Below are 18595 nucleotides of genomic sequence, written 5' to 3' on the forward strand. Positions count from 1 at the left end.
TAAAAGAGCTTGACATGATATACCTACCCATCTTAAATAAAGTGTATATGTGTACTTCAATATGATAGTGTTTTAGTATGTTACGTGGTGCAATATAATTGTTTTCTTAATCACGTTACTTACTGTAGAATAATAATAATGCTGTTCGAAAATCCTGCCGACCAATTGCATCAATTCACCTATTTTCAAGAAGAGTGGTTGTGTGGTGGCTGATCTACGAGATAATAGAACGTTTATCTTTCAGTAATATTATAATTAATTCCATGTATTTTATGACGTGTCGACCTTATTCTGCTATGAACTTTTTTTAACCATTCTTTAACTGTCTTTTCAGATGATGCAGGTTAAAGGGCGAAAATAAGTGCATCTTTCGTTGCGGTAAATGTAATGAGGAATTTTACATCAGGGGAGGATTGAGATATCATGCCCCATTCATGGACCTAATGAGTTTAAATGTACAATATGCAAGAAAGAATCCTTCAACAGAGCCGGACTAAAACAGCAAATAAAAAACACGAACATAACAAAACATGTACAGCTGATGTTTGTAGTGTTTTTGTTTTATTTGAAAAGTCTACATAGACACGTCTGACATATAATTGCTATGAGTGCTACTTACTTACACGTTTTATTCCGTATATGTCATGATGTTAGTTTCTCACTTTGTTATGAAAATAAACCATTATCCGTGTTACGTCATTTCTTCCTACGATGTCTCTGCATAAATTTTCAATTGTATTCAGCACTTACATACATGATAAAAGAAGATTTGGGTCGGATTTAATTCGTTATGCATTTGACATATTAACATTACTAACGATTAGAAGGCATATTAGGAACAAACGAAATAATCTTTCTAAGTGAACCAATACTTTATTCCCTCAATACAACAGTCATAAATAATATGTATTCACATAGGTATAAAAGAGAAACAAGGGACAAAATTGTCACAAAACCAGGTTTTCATTGTGAAAAAAAATCTGATAAAGGGAGAAAACTCAAACTGAACTTTTGAAATGACCAAAAAAAATTAACCCCCTTTGTAAGTTTTTTTTTTTTTTTAAATCTATTTTTAGTCGTGGCGACCTTGACATTGGAGATATTGACGTGATTCTTTCGTGGGACACACCGTCCCATGATGGTGAACAAATGTGCCAAATGATTTTAAAATCTCACAATGAATGACATAGATATGGCCAGGACAAGCTCATTTATGGCCATTTTTGACCTTTGAACTCAAAGTGTGACCTTGACCTTGGAGATATCGACGTAATTATTTCGCGCGACACACCGTCCAATGATGGTGAACAAATGTGCCAAATGATTTTAAAATCTGACGATGAACGACATAGTTATGGCTCGGACAAGCTCATTTATGGCCATTTTTGACCTTTGAACTCAAAGTGTGACCTTGACTTTGGAGATATCGACGTAATTATTTCGCGCGACACACCGTCCAATGATGGTGAACAAATGTGCCAAATGATTTTAAAATCTGACAATGAACGACATAGTTATGGCCCGGACAAGCTTATTCCGCCAGCCCGCCAGCCAGCCAGCCCGCCCGCCAGCCAGCCAGCCAGCCAGCCCGCATTCGCCAATCTAATAACCAGTTTTTTCCTTCGGAAAACCTGGTTAAAAACATACATGTATAAAAATTATATTGATCACTTCCACTGAAATCATATCGTGTATTGCATTTGCACAAATCTTTCTATCCACTACAAATTCACTTTTTGCGATTATAATATAGTGACCAACTCAGAACCACAGGGATCGTTAGGTAAAAAATACTCTATTATACTATATACATATATACAAGGGATACAACTGTCAAATTTCCTGCACAACATCATGGTCTGAACAATAGCAAAAAAATCAAGCAAAATATGCTCACTAAATAGTAATTATGTTCTATTTTACTATGAAAAAAAAGTATCCAAGGAATATGTACCAGCAAAAGAGCTTTATAACAAAGGAATACGAAAATTACTTCTAGAATTCTCAGTTTTCAGCTGTGCACACCTGTGTCCAAGTAAGGATTTTTGAACATTTTGAATGAAACTTTCTCTCTTAGTTCATTGAAAAGCTTTTACTTTATTGCCAAGTGTATTATTTTCTGAAAGATACATGTCTTGGCTGTTGTAATACAGTTTAATTGGTGTATTTATAGCGTTTGGAAGCAATTTTTTCGCTTTTGTGTACATCATGGTTGTGTGCAGGAATGTTCACAGTTGCATCCCTTGTATATATATGTAGTATAATAGAATATTTTTACTTTACGGTCCCTATGCTCAGAACTGGTTTAAAAGAAGGTCGTCCAAAATGTGTCACATCAAAGTCACATACATTTATTAGTATCGTTATGGTAAAACGCGTCAAATGTCATTGTATTAAATAAACAATTCATATTTAAGTATCATAAAAAAAACATCCACCGATATGCATCTTCTAAGCAGATGTCAGGTATTCCAAATTGCTTCATGTATTCCGAATCGCAACAATGGCAGTATTTGGTCACATTAACCTTATACTAGTATCAAACCGGCTTTACCCTCTTCTGTTTTTCATTACACTTTTATTGCACGTATATGTGATTGCTTGGCAAGGTACATCGACATAATCTTTTTTGTTTGATTGGTGGGTTTTCATGTACCTATCGCATTCTAGAGCGGTACACACTTCGTTACGCCGTCTTTTTTAATCTTGGCATCCTCAACATATATAACTGTCGTCTAGATATCTGGAAATAGTAAGCATAGTATTCCGTTGGATGCATATTCCAAGATAAGTATGTCCATATGTGTTAAAATAAACAGGTTAGAATTGCACTGTGTTTATAATACCGTCGAATGTCTTATATTACACACACTAAATGTTAGCGTTAAGTACGCGATAAAACATATTATAATACAAATTAATAATAAAACAATTAATAGAAAAAAGAAAACTCTTGATTTCTTCAAGTGAAAATGTTTTCCAAGACATTCGCACCAATGCGGAATTCATTTACGAAAGTTATTTTGCATAAAACCTTGTAACACAGGAAAGAGCTGTTAATCATTTGGAAGTCAGGTCCCAAAATGTGCTTAAAAGGAAGTTAAGTTCAAAAAATGGGGGTTAACCCGTTGTAACTCGGCATTAAATGAATTTATAGACATAACAACGCGTCGAGATAATAAAATATTCGTGATTTGTGTCATATTTTACTGTACACATGCACAAATACTGTTTATTATGAGAGAAAATGATATTCGAACATCCAACATCTCGAAGGTCAAGAAATTAAACAACAAATTTGTCGACGGTTTTGCTTCAATAACTTTTTTATTCCGACGTCTACGGTTTTGAAACAAAAAACCGAGGGGAGCACAAACACCGTAGGGCCGAAAGGGCGTATTCATTTAAAAGAAAAATAAATATAAACTGGCTTACCGGGTGAAAATATCCGCTACTCCTTCACGAAAAACACTTAAACGACGCCATGTTTGAAGTTTTGCAACAACTTTCTCACTTAAACGCGGTAAGCTCCCGTATACGCGTGCCCCCCTGTACGTCTATTGCAGGCATATTCTAAAAAGTAATAATTTTTTTTTAAAGATTTTTTTTACATCTTTGTTCAGTGACAATATTATCATAAAGCAAGACTATTGGATATCGGTACATTTGTCTCATGTCATACTTTCCTTTATATTTATAAAAAGAAGCAAAGGCTAAGATCATATAGACAATTAAAGATTCCCAGGTTAAATTACTCAAGAATTTAGGGATTATCGTTATAAAGGAGACCGATGAATTAACAACATAATTGACAGGTACATTACCGCGGGCGGGTGATGACAATCAACAATACGCGTGTCATAATCGCGAAAGCGTGAATACCTTGCTTCGTGGTAAAGATATTTTCATATAGACGGGTATTGAAAGGTAAGAAAAATGAAAAAAGGTCTTTGCCGAAATTTATTTTTTTGCAGAAATTCTACGGACACAATTCATCTGTAAGATAAATTTTAATTTATAATTTTAAAATTACCATTATTATCTTCAATCTACCTGTTTATTACCTGTTGATCTGAATACACAACACACGTTTTAAAAATATTTTTTCATATTATAAAAATGCGTATCAGTCCTTTTGTGTTTTTCACACAAACTTTACTTTAAAATGCTAATCAAATGGCGTTTCTTTTAAATTTTGGTGTGAACAATTAGCGCGGAAAGTTTTCAATGGTTTCAAATAAACATTAAACGCTAATTAAATGGCGGTTCTTTTAATTTGTAGGTGTGAACAATTATCGCGGAAAATTTGCAATGGTTTCAAATAAACAAGAAATCATAATATTAATTGCAAGAGTTGATAAAATTCCAGGTGTAGAAATCTTGAACATATCATGCAGGATGCGATACAGTATTCCAGTTTCTGTTGAAAGTTCCGGAAAAAGGTGAAAGTTAAAGTAAAGCATTTTAACTTTTAACAAATTTCATCAAACTTCTAATTTGCCAAATCTTAAGATATTTTTTTCAATACCCCACCAGTTTTTACCGACTTAAAACACAATAAAATCGAAATTAAATAAAAATCCTACCATATAAGTAGTGATGGGGCGAGTCGTTATCAATGTAGGGCGAGTCGTTATACATGTGGGGCGAGTCGTTATAAAAGTGGGGCGAGTATTTATAAAAAGTGGGGCGAGTCGTTATGGGGCGAGTTGTTAAGGGGGCGAGTCGTTAGTAAACCGGATAACTGGTACTTCAAATTTTTATGATGAAGAAAAAGTACCAATGATTGCATTTCTCTCAGCAGCAGGGAGGCTTGGTCTTCAAGGTGACCCAGTTGTAGTTGTTTCTCCCTTCATGGAGCAAGTCACAAGCTGGTGGAAAGTGAATAGTCGGCACATGGCCTGTGCGATGGCCATCACCTCCCTGGTTTCATGCTGGATTTCAGCTTAAATGATACTCTGGAACCAAAAAAAGAAAAGGAGTTTTGACAAAATATTTACAATTGGTAATTTTCCAAAGCTTGTAATTTACTTTCATCACATTTCAAACTCTAAAAATATTTGTCACATTGGTCAGAATTGTGACGCTTTTAAAATGCAATAACCTGTATAGTTTTACCTCTCAACAAATCCAGCTTTCTTGTTTAAGGACAGGGCGAGGTTTGCCCACTTCAGTTCCCCTCAAGTTGGCCAGCTCTTGCAGGGTAAAAGCCTGGTGTAAAAGTCCATACATCAGGTAGTATGATTACCCCTTTTGCTCTTGGGGCAAGAGTTTAACCTTCAAAATTAAAATATGAGGGAAAGAAATCTGTTCAGTAATAACCAGAAATATCTATAAATAACAATAAAGATGACAATAATCATAAAACACAACCACAATAATTCACTGTACACAACATTTACACTTTGTCATGTGTATGTTCATCAATTTTTGCTTCAAATTGTGTTGTTTTTCCTTTAAGTTGCAATACATTAACTTATCAATTTACATTTCCCAGTGACAATACATAAATATAATAATGATCATAATGGTGTCCAGTCATTACACCCCCTGGACGTTACACCCCTGGTCATTACACCCTCTAAGCCTGGACATTACACCCACCAAGATATTGATTAGATTAGAAAGGTGTAATCAACTTATGAACCACTAATTGGATTTGTCATGTAAGATGACACTGATGAGATTAATGGTTGCTCAAATTATTTAATTGAGCAGCCATCATTTAAAACATTAATTTTTATTTCACCAGAATGACTGTAACAATATGCATCTAAATAATAAATACTTTTTTTCAAGAATATACAGACAGAAAAAACTTGAAGAAATAAAAATAAAGATAAATAAAATAAATATTTAGAATAAACAAAACACAATCTTAATTCATATACATTTATTTTTATTTCACCATAATGTAATAATATGCATCTAAATCATAAATAATAACGACAGAAAAAACTTTGAAAACAAAATAAAATAATGATAAATACAATAATTATTTAGAATAACAAAACACAATCTTAATTCATATACATTTATTCTTATTTCACCATAATGTTATAATATGCATCTAAATCATAAATACTTTTTTACAGACAGAAATAACTTTGAAAATAAAATACAAATTATGATTGATTAAAAAAAAACTAAAATAATATTGCCAAGAAATCCCATTATTAATTTTTAAGCAAGTATTAATAAAGTAGAAATATCCTATATCTGTTGGTTTCAGTGAGTTTGTTAGATATTGAAATAGAAGTAACATATTGTCACTGTATGATATATAAAATTTTACTGCAGACTTCAAAGTTCATTAATTACAATATCATTAACCTTTAAAGTCAGAATTGATAATGAGGGATTATTGAAGAAATACTGTTTTATATTGAAACACAATTAACAGGAATCTGTCACTTTCTGTAGCATTCAAAGCATGTTTTCACAGTTTATGGGAGGGCCCTAATTGGCACTAGTCTGTGTATCTTTTATGGCCCCTAATAAACAGTTAGAGGGTCTTTGTCTGGCCCTAATGTGGCCCAAATAGGTCCAATGTTTATCTAAGTGGCCCAGTGTTACTGTTAGTTTTACAAACTGTGTTTCATAAATGATGACACAAAACTGTGTCAATGATTTAAAACACTAAATTGGGGCATGAGTCTTAATGCAACATAACATCAACTTATTATTTGAATGATAACAAAAATATATATAACATGTATAATCCCTCATGTCTCTACCCATTTCCGTTTTCCTGCATAAATACCATTCTGTTACATATCATATCATATTTTTGGAAAATAATATTTTTGTTAATAAAATGTAAATCATAAGACCATAAAATTGAATTTCATTTATGTAAAAATAAGAAAGTATTATTAGGATTCCAAACTTTCCACATGATGTAGTTGGTTAATATGTAACAAATAGTTTCTAATTATTAATAATTAACAAGTGAAGTGTGCCCCATGGTAGGTGTGATCACACCTTAGTAACCTAATCAATTATGTTTACATCTTGGTGGGTGTAATGTCCAGGCTTAGAGGGTGTAATGACTAGGGGTGTAACGTCCAGGGGGTGTAACGACTGGAAATCATCATAATTAATTCAGTAAACTAAATAAAAAAAGGATGAAGAAATGACAATACAAACCTGTTAAAACTGTTCTTCAGTATTCCAAAAAAAACAGTTGAACTTCTTTTCCAACAAACTTATTGTTGATTTCCAAATTGTAGTAAAATACACATTGTTTTCATCACACAATACTTCATGCTGACAGTATTTCAATACATTTTACAGAACAATTATAAGTCTTAATGTTAATTTAATTTAGCTCAATTCAATTGCTGAAACCAGCTTGTTTTTCAAAAGTTGTTGTTTTCAAATAATTTCCTGTGCAAAAAATTGAACCAATCAAAAGTCTTATACCTCATTCCAGCCTTATGTCTGGGCAAACCCTATCAGTAGCCTTATCTGCCCCTGATAATCAGTACCCTGTTTAGCTCTCAATGCCTGACAGATTGTTATCTGTTTATTGTTAGTGGTGTGAAAAGGGGTGTTTTTAGGTATTGTCTTGTTATTTTGATGACTGTTTATGTAACACAGGTTATGTTTGGCATCTTATTATTTTATTGCAAATTAAGAAAATGGATATAATGGTATCATATGAAAATATCAAAATCTTGCATAAATTATGTTCACAAATTAATAGATTATTTCCCAAATAATGTTTCCAATACCATAATTATTTAAATATGCAGATTTAACAAGTAAATACTGTTTTAAACAAATATAAACAATCATATAACATTGTTTTAAAATTAAAAAAATAAAATAATTTTAAGACATAAAACAATCATAAGATATTGTTTATTATAAAAACAAATATAAAGAAAAAAATCAAAGCGAAACACAAACTATTTCATTTTCAGGTATAAAACTAAGTTTTATCATTTTTATAGTTTTTGGCAGTGATATTTGTTGTCCATCTGTGAACCTGTGATGTTCTGAAAGAGCCATTTTCATCCAATATTCACTAAACAATTATAGGGAGCACACACATTTACAATAGGGACAAAGGCAAACAAGCTGTAAAAAAGCCCCTTTACAATTGACTTGTATGATATATGGCTATAAACATGAAACAAAGACCTAGTTGAAGAATTATTGTTTTATTGATGAGTATTATTTATAAACAAAAGACCAACTTATTGAAAAGTGTGTTAAAGTGAGTCTTTTAGCCTGGTTTCAGCGCTCAAATTATTTACAAAAAGACCAATGTAAACTCGCTTAAACCCACTTCTGTTTAAAAAGGATCAACTTCTGTTGTAAAAGACTCGCTTATAAAACAAAAAGAAACACTTAAACACACATAAACCAACTCATAAATAAAAAGGCTCACTTTTGACACACAAAAAACTGACTCCTTGCAGAAAAAAACTCGCTTAAACACACATCTTCTTAAAATAACCAACTTTAAACTCAGTTAAGCACAGTTAAGCGCACATAAAACTCGCTTTAAATAGCAAAAACCAACTTCCGCTGAGAAAAACTCAGAAAAAACACAGTTTTATGTTGGTTTAAGTGTGTTTTGGTATGAAAGTGGGTTATTTTTTTGACAAGGGTTGCGTCACAAAACGCAATTATTTTTCATACCAAATTGTACCAGATAGTTTATATGCGGTCCTATGAAGAAAAGAAGGAAGTATTTCTAGCGGTTATCAACCTTTGGGGTATTATTGTAATTATTCGTAGACCCGTCTGATTTCTACTTTCATTTTCAAGGTATTCATTCAATTCAAAATAACCCGAAAACGGGTAGCATCGCTTTTAACAGCCATAACTTCATCAATTGTAAAGAGATGTTCATGAACTCGGTCTTATTCAACGCAAAAATGTTATGTACAGGTACCGTTTTGAATTTCATTTGTATAAATAATATAGTAACCTTAGTACATCTTTATTATATTATATATGTCATTCGCTAAATTACCCAAATGAGTTTTTAAAAAACGGGGGCGAAAAACCCAATTAAGCTGAAAAGTAGGGGGTGAAAATTTGTGCTAAAACTCTATTCAATTTACAAAAACCCTATTGTTGTCAAAAACAGGGAGTGAATTACCCAATATACCCGAACAGTTATCTTTTGCCTTATGTCCAAACATGTGAACAAGTCCCTTTAATTGCTGATCGCAGTGCATTTTGAATTGAAATTTTCAGATATTGGTTTCATATTGCAACCATTACTAGTCAAAGGCTTTGAGTGAATTGTCAGGTATGGTATACAAGCAATTCAATGGATTGTAGAAAATTGCCTGACAGGATTTTACACTCACACAAAGAGATTTGCGGAGCAACTATATCTAATATATATATTACAATTTACAGGTATTCACTGGGTAGGGTTATTACATTGTAGGAGCTATTGAAGCATCAGGGTACTGAATTATTTTCAAAGTCATAATTGGACCAAAAAACATTTTAAGGTATAGCATTTCCATTTTAATTATTCAAGTGCGTTATCAATTCAAATGATCAATTAAGCAAAGTCAATTTTGTGCCATAAGTATAGTCACTGAAGAGAAATATGTTAATAGATCTGTTATTCAGCTTTTAAACATTTCTTTAACATTCCAACAGACCTATAATAATGTTAAATGAATATACTCTATGGATCATTTCTGTTTTGCAAAATTCTTTTTAAGCTATTGAGTTGGTCAAAAGTGATAGATTATCGTATGCAACTAAATTTCTTGATTTAATAATCATACTTCAAATATTTATATTTTAACAATTAACTGATACTAACATTAAATGATTGTGTTAACAATTATTTATCCATGTAAAGTTTTTTTATGTATTGAAAGTTGTAAAGTCAATCTTGTGCGGCCTCTTTACTTTAATGTACACCAATCAAGGACATAAATAAGAAGTACATTTGTTAAATTTATATCCCCACAAAAAAGATTGTTTATGGATGGGTGTTTATCTCTTGATATACAGTATAATCCTTAAACTAAGTAATTATGTGTACTGTAATTCTTTTCATGCATAGCAATTGTCCTTATTGATTTCTACACACCCTTGAAGTTTCATTTTTAAATCTTGTATCATATCTGAAATATAGCCCTGCCCAGCCAATTGTATAAATCTGGATAACTCTTATCCAGCGGATAACTTTTGGTTATCTTATCATAAAATTGAAGATAACCAAAAGTTATCCTCTTGATATAAGTTATCCAGATTTATACAATTGGCCACAGTCTGAAAAGTTACATGATACAAACACAGTCAATAACTTTTATTTAAGAAAGTGTAGGTTTATGATTCTTGTGCATAGCACTTCTAATTGATATTTACATACAGTTACACATGAAAGTTCATGTCAAAATAGTGTACCATATCTGAGATATAGTCCTGAAAAGGCACATCATACAACATTTACAAAGGGCAATACATGTAACTCTTGTTTAAAAAGTGGATGGTTTTAGTTCTTTAGTACAAGGCAGTTCTCTTTATTGATATCTATACACCCATGAAGTTTCATGTTGGAATCGTGTATGGTATGTGAGATATAGCCCTGAAATGATACATAACAAGAGGGCCAAGATGTTTTTGTAAGATTTGACCAGTGACCTATATTTTGACCTCTCATGACCAAACATCACACTGTGCTTACAGAAATAAATATTATGACCAAGATTAATACAATCTGAATTGTGACCTCTAGAGTGTTAAAAAGGATTTTGTATAATATCATAAAAAATTTCACAATCTTGCACAAAATAGGCCTTATATAAGAATTTTTTCAATTTTGTAACCCCCCGGGGCAGGGTCAAATTTGACCCCAGGGGCATAATTTGAACAAACTTAGTAGAGGACTATAAGATGTCACTACATACTAAATTTGGTAGCCCTAGGCCCAATGGTTATGGACAAGAAGATTTATAAAGTTTGCACAAAATGGGCCTTATATAAGCAATTTTCAATTTTTTGACCCCCCGGGGCAGGGTCAAATTTGACCCCAGGGGCATAATTTGAACAAATGTGAAAGAGGCTCACCACATGAACATTCCTGAGAAATTTCAGCAGTAGTTTAGGAGAAGATTTTTATAGAAAAAGTTAACGCACGTACGCACGGATGCACTGACGCACACACGACGGACACAGGACCATGACATAAGCCCCGCTGGCCTTTGGCCAGTGGAGCTAATAACAGATTGGTGGGTTTGAAAATAAACATGTACTTTGTCATAAAATCTCTTGTTTTGAATGTTATGTCATGACAAATATGGGTTGAAAACGACTAAATTTCTGTATATTATATGGGCCGTGCTGTGTGCAAAGGAGGTTCGGTGCATGTGCATAAAGTGTCGTCCCAAATTAGCCTGTGCAGTCCGCATAAGCTAATCAGGGACGATACTTTCTGCTTGTATGATATTTTTCGTTTCAAGAAAGTATCTTCTTAGCAAAAATCCAGTTTAGGCGAAAAGTGTTGCTCATGCAATAAATCCCCTTTTCACAGAGCATGGCCCATATGTTTTTCTTTTTCTTGTACTCACTAAACCACTGAAGGCTATTTACGCACCTGTGATAATCGGATACACACTGAGGGCAGCACAACTGTCTATGGATGGTGCAAAACTTGTCAACTTTATTGTCTTTGTGTTCATCACAAGAAAGTAGAAAATCCACCACCTTTTTTGAAACTGGCCATTTATCTATATCTTTTTTTCCAAATGTTGTATGTTTAGCCAACACTTCTCCATGTGGATCAATACAGTTTCCACAATAAAACCGATCACATTGTTTACAATAGAAATCAGCACTTGTCACTTTATTCTTGTCTTCACAGGCATTACAAATATAGTCCTTCACTTCATTAGAACCCTGATCATCTGAAGACTGAGCACTTGCTGCCATTTTGTACCTTTTGAACAATTTCAACAAAGTAACTTTTTTACACTTAAAATTCAGACTAAATATACATCAATCAAGAAACCTATTACAAATACACACATATATATATATTTTGTACATTAGCAGAAGATTTAAAACTTCTAACTTGACTCAGAAAATCACACCTAAACTCCTATATTTGCCAAACTATGATCCAAAATGTTCTTTGCGGCGCAGTTTTGTAATTATAGTAAACATTGTCACTATGTAAACCGTCACGCATGTGAGACCAAGTACAGGATCAGGTTACTTTAACCTAATAGAAAGAATGTATGAAGATAAGTGCATTCAATAATGCCTGGTTTAACAAGAATAGTACGCTGAATTATAAATTTATTCCAGCTGGGTAATGTTTTTATTTTTAAACTTAAATGAAGGCTTTGATATATAGAGGAAAACTGCCCGCTTCATGGCAGCCATGTTTTTCAAGGAATCAAAACCATTTTAAAATTCAGCCAAAATATTATTAGAGCCAACAATCTGACCACACTTTTGTGCAGCATTGAATGTAACTGTCAATTACAGAGTATTGACAAGCTTTTACTTAAGCCACATTATAAAGCAAAACTTTCCCGCCCCCATGTTTCATGATCCTAGGCCTAATCATTCTTGAGTTATCATCCGGAAACCATTTTACTATTAAGAGTCACTGTGACCTTGACCTTTGACCTAGTTACCTGAAAATCAATAGGGGTCATCTGCCAGTCATGATCAATGTACCTATGAAGTTTCATGATCCTAGGCCTTAGCATTCTTGAGTTATCATCCGGAAACCATTTTACTATTTCGAGTCGCTGTGACCTTGACCTTTGACCTAGTGACCTGAAAATCAATAGGAGTCATCTGCCAGTCATGATCCATCTAGGTATGAAGTTTCATGATCCTAGGCCTAAGCATTATTGAGTAATCATCCGGAAACCATCTGGTGGATGGACGGACGGATGGACCGACCGACCAACATGAGCAAAACAATATACTCCCACTTCTTCGAAGGGGGGCATACATATCTGAAGAAACCAGATATATTTATACATAAACAACAGTTAGAATGTAATCTAACCATTATTTTTTATCCTTAACCAAGTTGTAGATCACATAATTCATAAAACATGTGGACATAAAAAGACCAAAGTTTGACCATCAAAAGCTAAGCCAGTTTAATGTTCAGCAATTTCTTACCTGACCAGTTGCCTAACAATATAGCTAGTTAATTGAGGGTATAATGATGTCCTTGCTGCTCGGGCATCAAAGATGGGATAGGGAGTATTTACTTCATGCATAAAGGTATTTCGTTAGTCAAAACTGGCTGGCCCCTTATTCAGAGGGATGACACTATATTAAACAAATACTGCTATATTTTTACTTACATATTATCTCTACCCATTGATTGTCACTGGTAACAATAACATATTGGCTTTGAGAGAATCAATGTTTAGAGCATATTTCATTTTAAACGGGAGGCATGATTTGTAACAACTACATGTAGAGTGTGAACATTTTTTTATTTATTTGTTTACAACACATTACTTCAACTTCAAACTTGCTCTCAATAAAGAAAGAGCAGTAAAGAAATGTATGAGCAGGAAACCCACAATAAAGCCATTTCCTTCATTACATTCAACAAGGAAGGCAGAACTGCTGCCCCATCCACTTGTCAGGGCTGAAGAAACTGGTGTAACAGACTGAGCAGACAACTACAAAATGATATATTCATCTGAGAAACTTAACACATGGTTGACACTTGTTGCATACAATTGGCAATGGTGCAACATTTCCAAATGATAAATTAAAAGCCTGGACAATAAAGTACAAACCATTGTTAAGGCACATTGAATACCATTGTGTCAATTTGAAATGCAATTGTGAAAACTTAGTCAAGCTGATCTTGTGGGCTTTGTTTGACACCAATTATACACAATACATGCAACAAGCATGAAACAATTTAAGACTTAAATGCCTCATTACCCGGTAAGTAAAACAGACATAAAAGGAAATTCAATATGTTGTATTTTTACAACCAAGACTGTGCCACAGTACAAGTTATCAAACTCTTTAAATCTGATCACTAATCACACAGAGTATTTCAAATATTTTAAAATGTTTTATTCTTCTTAATCCTTAACAAGAGATGTGTTCGTAAGAAACACAATGCCCCCTATTGCGCCGCTTTGAAATAAAAAAATATTTTGTTTGTTTGACCTTTGACCTTAAAGGATGACCTTGACCTTGAACTTCCACCACTCAAAATGTACAGCTTCATGAGAATTTACGCCACTTTGAAATTATTATTTTTTACCTTTGACCTTGAAGGATGACCTTGACCTTGAACTTCCACCACTCACAATGTGCCGCTTCATGAGAACGCCGCTTTGAATGATTTTTTTGATGATTGACCTTGAAGGATGACATTGACCTTGAACTTCCACCACTCAAAATGTGCAGCTTCATGAGATACACATGCATGCCAAATATCAAGTTGCTAAAGTTTTCGGACGGACAGACGCCATATATTTAACATTTGACCTTGAAGGATGACCTTCACCTTCACCTTTCACAACTCAAAATGTTCAGCTTCATGAGATACACATGCATGCCAAATATCAAGTTGCTATCTTCAATAGTGAAAAAGTTATGGCCAATGTTATAGTTTTTGGATGGACGGACAGACGACATATATGAGACATTTGACCTTGAAGGATGACCTTGACCTTTACTTTTCACCACTCAAAATGTGCAGCTCCGTGAGATGCACATGCATGCCAAATATCAAGTTTCCATCTTCAATAATGCAAAAGTTATGGCCAACGTTAAGTTTTTTTTCGGACGGACAAAGGACTGACATACACACATACTGACTAACGGACAGTTCAACTGCTATATGCCACCCTACCAGGGGCATAAAAAGTTGAATATATCCTGGATGTCACTTATAAAGGGGAAAAAAGTCTGGTTTTAAGTTTTCTTATTATCAAATTATCAAAAAAAAGAAAATTGCCATGCCTCAAAACCAGATTTTAAACGTTTAAGTTATTTGTTTAATTTAAATCATTGAGCAATCCAATGCTAGGGTATTCATGCAAAATACATTCACACAAAATTTAAGTGCATTACATGCAACCAAACACATGTTATTGATTGGAAACCATTTTTCTATTTTTTAAATTAGAAACAGTGACCTTTACCTTGATCAACTGGCCCCACATAGAACCTCAAGTTAGGTCTGCGTGTATGCTACATACACACAAAATACCAATATTCCATCCAAGCTCTTCTTGTTGAGTTGAAACCACTTTTCCATTTTTAGTAGCAATAACCTTAACCATTCCTGACTAGCCCCACATACAATCGATGCAAGCTTGTTAGATCCAAAGTATACAATTCATAGATGCAAAGTTAAGTTACTGACACGAAACCACCTGTTACTGTTTTTTTCGGCGTAGCTGTATTAAGCCAGCGTCTTTGTAACACTGTTTTACTGCATGAAACAATTTCATCTCTAATGAAAAGGCTTAATAGATAGAACAGTTTTACACTCAATTCTCGACATCAATACAGTTTGTGCGTGCACCTTTTATTTTCAGAGGATTACCAGGGCAATAGCGTTTGTTCTCAAAGGCTATCTTCTCATATTTAGTAATTACTTCCATATTCCTGTCAACATGTTAACATGTAAAAGTATAAAGAGCAGTGGAAGCAAGGCCTCACTTTAACGCATTGCATTTCAACCCGCTAGGTCTCAGGTCAATTCGCGGCCAGTGTGTAAATATCAGAATTTATATACAGGTCATTACAGGAGTTCGCAGCCAGTAAAATAATCGTTATATAATAAAGACGCTATCCGTGAACTAGGTGACCTGGAATTTTCTTTACACCAGAAATACGTTAAATGAAGATATTTAGCAATATAATTATAATGGTATGTCAATAATCGATTCTTAATGTGTTTTCTACAATACAATGATAAATATTATTTTTGATTAATTTAACAATAATTATTTCACCATATTGACTAATGTATTGAGAATGAGCGCGATGATTCTCGATACTGTTAATAATCGAATCAAATAGCAATGCCCGACAAACCACTAAAACAGGTTTGTTCGAAGAACGCACCTATAAATACGGATACTTCGCATGTGGCTGGTTGACTCATATGTTTTAATTTCACTTCCATTCTTCTTTTTTTTTTTATGTATCTATAGGTTTATGACCAGCAATATGTAAGAATGTAAAATAAGCCGCGAAAACTCCGCGTAACCTCCCGTACTGCGTGTGATGCAGCTAAGAACTGCGCAGAAAAAGACATTCGCTATCCTTGATCTCATTCATTGAACTATCAACGTCCAGGCCTTGAAGAACCCACTGACGACCGCTCACAAAAGCAAGTGAAGTTGACGGTCGTGCGAGTAAAATATGTTCAATACTCGACCGATCAGGCGAGTGCTGTTTTTCGAGTCGAGAAATATAAATTCAGTTCCAAAACTCCTGCCACATCGATACAAATTGCGAAAAAAAAATCCAACGAACAAAAAATAGGTGTAGTACACAAAGAAATTGCACTTTTGTTTTGACATTGAAAAATGACGTCACGGGCTCAGTAAAAATAATTATCGAAATTGGCTGAGCTCTTTTCATAGGTCTCAGTGCTCTTAGCTTATCGATTAAAAGTGAAAAAAACAGTTAAATATATTGGTTATTCCGTGAAGATTAAAATTTCATTTTAATGTTAATATCCATACAAAAATAATACATAACTGGTTAATTATTATAATACTTCTTATATTTAATTAAAAATAAATAGAAACAATAATAATTAATAAACAGAATAATTCATGATCAGAAGCCTTAGCCAAAATTTACCATATTGTAACCATTTGTCAATCAAGCGTGTCTTTCAGTAAAAGTTCGTCTAAAATATTAATACTCAGCATGGAAAAGGGTTCTATTTTAAAATATCTGCAAGCTGGTGGAGAAAGGGAACAGAAAGAAAGGTCATCAAAACGAGAAGTGGAAAGTATTGAGAAAAGGAAACAGTGCATAAAACGTACGGAAAGCAAATAAAATCCATCAGATAATGTAGTTAATTTGTTTACAGTTTAGTGTGATTACGTTACGTAGGTTAAACAGGTTATGGTTGATCAAAACTATAAATATATATTTATTTTTTTTAATGCAGGGCTAGTAGATATAAGTGACGGGCGAGGGGATTGTCAGGCCTACTCGTCCTGCAGGGTGAGTGGCTCTGGAAAAATTCTGCAAGGCCTGAAGCCATATATCTTTTTTAAAGATATTTCTTGTTTCTATATTCAATAGCATTGGTCTCGCCCTTGACCTTACAGGCCTCACATGCAATCTCAGGTTAGGTATCTATGCAAGGCAGCTGCTGCTATATATATAAACTCCATCAAGATAGGTCCCTGCAAATTAACTAGCATCCAATACAATGCCAACCTAGGTCTCCATGCAAGCTGTATCTAAAGTCTGGCATCCAATACAATGCCAACATAGGTCTCCATGCAAGCTGTATCTAAAGTCTGGCATCCAATACAATGCCAACCTAGGTCTCCATGCAAGCTGTATCTAAAGTCTGGCATCTAATAAAATGCCAACCTAGGTCTCCATGCAAGCTGTATCTAAAGTCTGGCATCCAATACAATGCCAACCTAGGTCTCTATGCAAGCTGTATCTAAAGTCTGGCATCCAATACAATGCCAACCTAGGTCTCCATGCAAGCTGTATATACAGTCTGGCATCCAATACAATGCCAACCTAGGTCTCCATGCAAGCTGTGTATAAAGTTCATAAAGATTGGTACAAACAAACTGAAGTTATTTACCAAACAAACCACCTATAATAATTTTAGTAACAGTGACTTTGACCCCACTGGCATCCAATAAAATCCCAAACAAGGTCCCTATGCTTGCTTTCAAGATCATAATTTTATCAAGATTGGTAAAAAACAAACAGACATTATTGACACAAAAACACTTGTATGATCCCGCTAACATGCCAGCACCCCTTCAATTCCTCACTCTTTTTACTAGGATTTTAACTTTGTTGAGTTCAAACACAATCATATCATAATTAAATATAAATCAATAATCTTATCCAACTGTAATATACGGTATATAGCAAAAGTTGAACATATAGCAAAAGTTGAACATTTCTGTATTGTTTTTCAAACACCTAGCAGTGTGTTTTGGGGTCAATTTTGGGATTCCTGATCTCACAATTTTTGTCTAAATGATTACCTAAAATTCCATTTTGAAGAAGCCCATAAATATATGAAAAAATTCAATTAACACAAAATAAACCTGAACTTAAGCAGTTTACATCACTATTCAGACTTATTAGTGGAACCTTATATATTGTAATATTGACAGAAATCTCAATGTTAAAGTATTTGTAAGCAAAAAAAACTCACAAACAACAATTTCCAAGTTTAAGCCAAACCAACGCAATTTCTCAATCCGAAAATTCCGAGTTTGATCCAAAACAACGCATTTTCCCAGTTGGAGCCAAAACAACGCAATTTCGCAATGATCCAAATGGGCCCCTGCCCCATTCCAAAAATGGAGACAAAACACTGCCCAGATTCACTCACAGCATATGAAGCATAATAAGTCAGCCATTCAGGCTT

The sequence above is a fragment of the Dreissena polymorpha genome, chromosome 7, assembly GCF_020536995.1.
Source record: "Dreissena polymorpha isolate Duluth1 chromosome 7, UMN_Dpol_1.0, whole genome shotgun sequence".
NCBI lineage: Eukaryota > Metazoa > Mollusca > Bivalvia > Myida > Dreissenidae > Dreissena > Dreissena polymorpha.